Genomic DNA, 8,285 nt, shown 5'->3' on the forward strand with positions numbered 1-8,285 from the left:
TTGCAGAATTCTGGCGTGTACGCAACGAAATGTTACCTAAACAAGGAAATGATTTCAGATAACAGATTAATATAGATTAATCACTGTTTATGAAGTACTTATAAGTGGAAAGTAATCCCATGTTCCCTTTTTTGGTTCCTAGATGTATTTTGACATCGTTTTATAGAACAAGACGGCATATTTTCCGATTTTTGTGTAGATGTTGTCGGCGCAATGTCAGTTTATCGACTGACTGCCGTTTTTATGGCGTGTTGGCTATGCACTTGCTAAAACATGACTCACTAAAAGCGGTTATTGCGGAGGGCTTGTACCCTGACTAATAATATTTATATTATTATATTATATTATAGCATATTATGAAACACATGCAATAGCTCCATGTATATTTTTCTATAATCTAAGGCTAGGATAATAACATTTTTCATCGTGGACCCGAAATTTCTTATTTCAATCCCGTAATTTCATAAAAGCGAATTTTCAACATAAGCGATAATTTTATTAACCTAACAAAATTTATTGTTAAATTGTCGATGAACATTCGAAACATTTAAAATATGAAGTACCTACATAATATCCTGCAGGCTGACTGTTGTACTTATCTAATATATAAAAATTAATATTTGTGTGTTTGTTTGTTCGTATTTAATGCGCAGCCATACCGTTCATCCGATTGCGATAAAACTTTGTAAATTTATTGCTTGCACTTGCAGAAAGAGTATAGGCTATACTAATATATAAAAATGAATGTCTGTCTGTCTGTGTGTCTGTCCCGTATGCGTTCCTATACCATTCATCCGATTGCAATGAAATTTTGGTAAGTGGTTGTATGCATACCCATGAAGGCTTCTGAATTAGAAAAATCATCATCTTCTTCTTCTTCATTCTATCTTATTTTATTCGTATGGTCCCTATACCATTCATCCGATTGCAATGAAACCTTCGTCAGTTGTTGTGGTAACACCCGCAACGGTTTTTGAATTAGTACAACCATCTTCTTCTTCTTCTATTCTATATTCGTCTATTCGTATGCGTTCCTATACCATTCATCCGATTGCAATGAAACTTCGGTGAGTTGTCGTGCGCACGCCTGCGAAGGTTTCTGAATTAGTATAATCATCATCTTCTTCTTCTATTCGAATGCCTACCTACACCATTCATCCGATTGCAATGAAACTTTGGTGAGTTGTCGTGCGCATGCCCACGAAGATTTCTGAATTAGAAAATCATCTTCTACTTCTATTCGTATGCGTTCCTATACCATTCATCCGATTGCAATGAGATTTTGATCAAGTGTTGTGCCCTTGCCCGCAAAGGTTTCTGAATTAGTACAATCATCTTTTTATTCTTCTATTTGTATGCATTCTTATGCCATTCATCCGATTGTGATGCAATTTTGACCAGTTGTTGTGCGCACGCCCGCGAAGGTTTTTGAATTAGTACAACCATATTCTTCTTCTTCTATTCGTATGCGTTCCTATACCATTAATCCGATTGCAATGAAACTTTGGTGAGTTGTCATGCGCATGCCCACGAAGATTTCTGAATTAGAAAATCATCTTCTTCTACTATTCGTATGCGTTCCTATACCATTCATCCGATTGCGATGAAACTTTTGTCAGTTGTGTGCGCACACCTACGAAGGTTTCTAAATTATTATTATATAACATACAAAGTTTGTTGTTTGTTTGTTCCATCCAATTTTGATTTTTTTTTTACTACATATTAATAACATTAATAACGTTTTCATATTTTGGATTCGATTTTAATTTAGTGTTCTTATGTTTGACCTTTACTCCTATGAGAATTATTTTCATATTGCCATATTGTATTACACAGATATTTTAATATTAAAAAAATAATTACCTCTTATTATTTTTCAAATATTTAAGATAAATATAACCACGAAGTGACCCTGTGCGAAGCCGGGTACTTCAGCTAGTAATAAATAAAATACAATCTAGGTACGTAGGTGGATGTTATAAGTATGTCATGCAAAATAGTCATTTTTGCTTATTTTTTGTGATTGTGAAACAAAGACAGTGCAGTCTAATCTCTTTGGTGCAAAAGTATTTTGTATCATAGGTAGCTACTGACATACCCATGGACTTCCCGTCTTAAATGGTAAGTCGGAAATAAGGTTTTGTAGGCCTAAAAAGCGGCTCTTGACCTCCTAAGTCAATTAGCGGAGCAGAAAAAACCTATGATCGTATCACTTGTTTATTTAGCGGGATTTTGCTGGTGTGTAAGGGATGAGCGGAAGGAAATAATTAGATATTACGTATTAGGAATAGTAAAATTGTAACTTGCCAGTATGCGATTTAATAATATGTAAGATTGAGACTAAGAATGTACCGTATAAGTCGGTGTACAAAAAAAAAACAGCTGGAAACGATTTTTAAATCGATCATAATTCCGCGGGCTCGTAATTTTCTTGGTATCTGTAAACGCAATCCCTTCTGGATTAAGATCACCTATCTTTTGATACCTCAACGAGCTGATTCCGAGAAGGTTAATTTTTTTTCGGAATGTCCATCTGACAGGTGCAAGAGTGGGGTGAATTTTTTTTTAATTAATTAATTTTTAATTAAATAATAAAAATAATTAATAAATTATTAATTAAATAATAAGTTATAAATAAGTAAATATACTAAACCAGAGGTACTCCAAGTGGAACCCTAAATTTAATTGCCAATATTAACGAAGTTTATTTTAAATAAAATTAATTTTACCGTTAGATGTGAGAAATGAAATAAACTTAACCAGAGGTACTCCAAGTGGGACCTTAAATTTAATTGTCAATATCGAGAGTATACTGACAGAAAGCATTAAGTCATTAAAACAAGTTCTGAGATAATCGCATTAAGAGCTTAAATTTTTTTTCAAAGCTTTCTCCCACCTAGAATGTTTTATGGTTTATATATTTTTTTTCTACATTGTAAAGAATAACCTTTTTGGCATACAAAACATAAGATTTGATATTGATAAGTTGTATGTATATATTTTTTTTAAATGTAATTGTAATGTGACCGCTGACATATTAATGCATTCTGTCAGTAACTATTCGCTAACTTCGGCGTATTATTAAATAAATGATAACAATGTAATAATGTTATAATTTTTATGTTAATGATTAGATTGGTATAATATAAATTAAAATAATATTTTGAATGAATATAATATCATTTATGTTAAACATTGTTCATTTATTATTAATATTGAAAAAATACAAAGAAAATAATAATAAATCACAATAATTTATTATTAATATTGAAAAAATACAAAGAAAATAATAATAAATCACAATAATTTTTAAACAGATTTTTTTAAAATTAAATTAATCACCGTAAACTACAATAACATTTCTCTAAAGGGTATGCAGATTGGATAGTATGCCACATATTACGACTAGTCTTAATTCTGATTTGACATTCTTTGCATTTCCTTGCACTTTATACCAAAACATGAAAATTAGATTAATATCAGTATTAATTTTTATATAATTGTGGAATGTTTTCGATTTCTACAAAACAAATTTGGTTGATACGCGAAACATTTCTAATTTTAAAAACGTTTATTGTTTCGTACGCATCACTAAAATTATATTTATATTGAATGGTAAATGGTTTTTCTTTTTCATATTTAAGACATTTAATTTTTAGCTAAGTTACCTTTTCTCCACGAATGTTTAAATTTTAATTTTTTATTAACTGTGGAACAAGCAGTGGAATAACTGCTGGATGAAGCCCTCTCTAAGCTGATTCCACACCTTTGGGTCTTATAAATTCCTATTCTAATCAGAATTGGTTTATTCCTCTCAGATGTATACATTGCTTCATTATGTATCATCATTTGTTTCGATATGAATGTCCCGCACCGACATTTACATTGCTTATGTACCTTCTTCTATTCTAAATGAGCCCCGCGGGAGATTAATATTCACGTTATATTGGATCGCTATTTTCATGATAGTCACATATTGCTTTATATTCGAACGGTTGAGATGTATAATTTATCATACCTATTTAAATGCACGTGATTTAACGAAACATTCATATACCTACACACATATTGTATCAAAATGTCAGTGGTAGCAATTGGTGATTGCCAGCTGTTTTGATAGGCCTAGCAGCCTGAGGTGGTATCAGGCAACATTCTGAAGGCCAGACTCCAGAATAAACTACGCAGATGACCTCAAATTTGTATTGGCATTGACAAGGGAAAACTATGGCGTCGTCTATGCATACTTCACAATAATTGTTTTTTTTTCCTAGATGCCTTTATGGATACTTCGCATTTACTATCGAGGTTTCTTAAGGACTTTGGCACGTAAACTACTCTACTTGATGCTAGTCAAATGAAAATTGTGCCGGCTGAGAGAATATGCCTTATTGAAAACTATTCTTCTACCCGCATCGGGTATTGCTAATTTGAATTCGGCCAGGGCCTATGAAACCGCCTTGCAAAAACCCTGGAAAATTCTTTGTAACGCAAGGCGGTGATGATTCTGATGAATATTTTGTCGTATTCATTGGGAACTGAGGACTGCGATTTGTAGTCGAGTTTTTTCCCGCGGTAAAAGAAATTTCGCACAGGACTGATATTCTGAGCATATACTTATCCTATCTTATATGATTGCAGTCACTGGATCTGAAAGGCATGAATCATCATTACATATCACCATTTATTATTTTTATTCTTTTTATTACATCAATACAGAAATTAAGAAGTGCATCTCTTCCGGCCTCGTTTGCCATGGTCCCCGGAAGGTCTCAAATGTCCGCATCTGCCATCTGTAATAAAAAGTTCAAGTTGTGCCGATTTGACAATCTTTGACAATCTATGAGTAAATGTAGGACGTCCTGGTCGCTTCCGTCGTCACATGGACACTTTCCATCAGATGTTATTTTAAACCGGTGCAGGTATGCTCGCATGACTCCGTGACCTGTAAGAATATGAGTCATCTCAAAACACAGCCCCTTATGCACCCTGACGTCTCGTGCTGCTGAAATCGAAGGTAAAAACTTTCGGGTCAACTTCCCTGTCGATGAGTTTATGTATCGTGAGTTCCATTCGTTTTTCACCATATCTGAAATTGTAATTTTTGCATAGCTCAGAGGAAATTTGTCATAAGCTATCGCGGTCTTGGGTTCAAAAGGACGATGCCGAGCCAATTTGTCGGCTCTTTCATTTCCTTCTATCCCGGTGTGTCCCTTTATCCACTTGAAGTGCACCTCGGGGTGGCGCCGTCTCAGTATTGCGGACTCGCTGTGAATAGAAAAGACAATCGGATTAGTAGACAAGGGATCTCCAATTGCTTGGATTGAGCTTTTGGACTCCGGATATTTACACACACTATGGTTTTCGGTGAGCTTTCGTTGGATTGGATCTGAGCCTGCCCACTCCAGAGCGCATTGGATGGCATAGAGCTCGGACTGCAATACCGTACAATAGCTGGCAAGGCGGTACTTACGAGCCGCTATCTCACCGCCATTAATGAATGCCACAAACCCTGCACCAGTACCGCCATCAATTTTGCTCCCATCCGTGAAAATCGGCATGTTATTGCATTCGTTGCTTTCCAACGTTGCAGGATAAGAAACCACTTCAGAAAATAGTCTAGCCGGATGTGGCAGCCTTCTATAGTGCACCGATTTTTCGTAAAGCCTATCGTCAGGCAGAAAACCTGCGAGGCCCTCTTCGCCCTTCTTAGCTTTGTAAGTGAGAGCGATTTGTTTTAAACGTAAATCTAGAGGCATAAGTCCTGCTAGAGCTTGCGTTGAATGTATTAAAATCCAACACCATGTCATTAGGATGCCAAGCTGTCTGCAAGACCTAGCGAGAGAGCAGTGTTGCCATGTCTACTGAAATTTCAGTAGATCTACTGATATTTTTTGATATTTTTGGCAATATACTGAATCTACTGATATTTTATGAAATCTACTGATATTTCTTCGTTCTACAAAACCACAAAATTCCCACCATCCGGGAAAAAAAAGAGTCGCCTTTGAAAATTTGGGAATTATTCTCCTAAAAAATGAGCCGACTATGAAAAATTGGGAACCTGCGGCCCGCGGCGAAATATTTCCCCTAAAATAACGAGCCGACCATGAAAAATTGGGAACCTACACATATTTTATCGAATCTACTGAATTTTTTTTACACATTCTACTGAAATTTTAAATTTTGACTTGGCAACACTGCGAGAGAGACTGGCGAGAGCCAGCTGGCGCAGCTAGTCTCCTATATATTATTATCCTAAAAGATTTTGGAAAACGCACTAACAGCTCATTTAAGCGACATTTTATTGTTATTTTTACATCTTCACTTCAAAATGTGCGCTACCGATTCATCTACCGATTGAATTGAACACATCTCAGAAATTTTCCATGATTTTACATGTACGTGATGTTTATATCCGATATTTTCTTACACACCGTATACAATCGCCATATTTACTGTTTACGCCTCACAGAATGACGTCTTCGTCGCTTAAGACCTTCTAATCTTTTATTTCACAAACGGATTCGATTATTTTTATTCAAATATCGTAATGTAGGCATCGGCGCACTTTTTTCCGGTGAAAAAACCATAATCTTGGTACAATTCACTACGTAAATAAAAATCTGACAGGCACGTCCGCCACTGGTGTTCCAAATTTGATTCTTTTTAAATACTTTTTTATGGCTGGCACGTTTACACGTTTGCAACAATGTAGTACTAATATATTTTTGAGTACGATATTTTATATTAAATGCATTTTGACATACTATTCTTAATCGGATCGACTGGTACACATACTTTATTTAATTTAATCATGTTCCCGAGAGATAGTAAATGCGAATTAATTCATAACATCGCCTCAAAAATTAAATAGGTACCCATAACCTCAAAATAAATGTAACGTCATCATTTAATGTATACACATAATATAGTGTTCTTTTTTTGTTTTTTAGCGTATGGCTATAAATAATATTTTTTTGAACCAATGAAAATTATTTAAAGCCTGGATATAAATATAATTTAAAATTAAAATTCATTTTTGACAAACATCGGATCGACTGATACACATACTTTATTTGATTTAATCATGTTCCCGAGAGATATTAAATGCGAATTAATTCATAACATCGTCTCAAAAATTAAATAGGTACCCATAACCTCAAAATGAATGTAACGTCACCATAAAAATGTATACACACATATTGCTCTTTTTTTTAAGTATGGCTATAAATACTATTTTTTTGAACCAATATACATATTCATATCGTCATCATCATCATCATCATCAACCAGGATCAATCCACTGCTGGATGAAGGGTTCCGCAACGTGATTCCACTACTATCAGTTTAACGAATTTGTGATATTATACCTATTTCTATCATCCTTATCATCATAGACCTGAACCAATCCACTGCTAGATAAAGGCCTCCCATAGCCTCATTATACTCCTTTCTGTCATTTGAATTGCTGTATTTATTAAAATTGGTGATATTATATTATATATATTTATAATGCCATTATCATCATGAGCCTGAATCAATCCACTGTTGGATAAAGGTCTCTCTAAGTTGTTTGTATTTCTGTCGGTCATATGAATTGATATATTTATAAAAATTGCTGATGTTATATTATTTACCCATTCATAATATCGTCATTATCATCATCAACCAAGATCAATCTACTGCTGGATGAAGGTTATCTCCACCTAATTCTACAGTTCTTGGTCATTTAAACTGCTATATTTTTTAAAATTTGTGATTTTATCCATGTATGTACATATCGCACCCCTAGTTTTAAACTATTACAAGTCGAAAAAGTGACATTTTGAGTTAATAATGCAGAATGGTTGAAAATATCATTATTTATCTGGTCAAAGACTATCACAAGTCTAAATGAATTCTACGGAAATACAGGACAGAAAGAATAGTCTATAATTTTTATAAATAGTATTATGTGATATTTAAAGACTATGCTATTTTGAGTTGTTATAGTCTTAAATTAGGATTCAAATTTTTAGCGAGTTTAAGACTATGACATCTTGAATTATCATACTAGGTCAGTGGGTCTATTCTATACTTATCGACCGCCTAAGTAATAAAGTGATAAATATTATCAAACTTAGGGTAGGTTTGTATCAAAATATTAGCACTTATTGTAACAATTACACGAAGTTGGTTTTTATTGTTGCAATAAGTGCTATATTTTAACAGCACCTATCTTGCTGCTGTTAATATATCGCACTTATTGCAACAATAAAAACCAACTTCGTGTAATTGTTACAATA

The sequence above is a fragment of the Rhyacophila brunnea genome, unplaced genomic scaffold, assembly GCF_057557595.1.
Source record: "Rhyacophila brunnea isolate RB1 unplaced genomic scaffold, BYU_Rbru_1.0 scaffold_9, whole genome shotgun sequence".
Classification (NCBI taxonomy): Eukaryota; Metazoa; Arthropoda; class Insecta; order Trichoptera; family Rhyacophilidae; genus Rhyacophila; species Rhyacophila brunnea.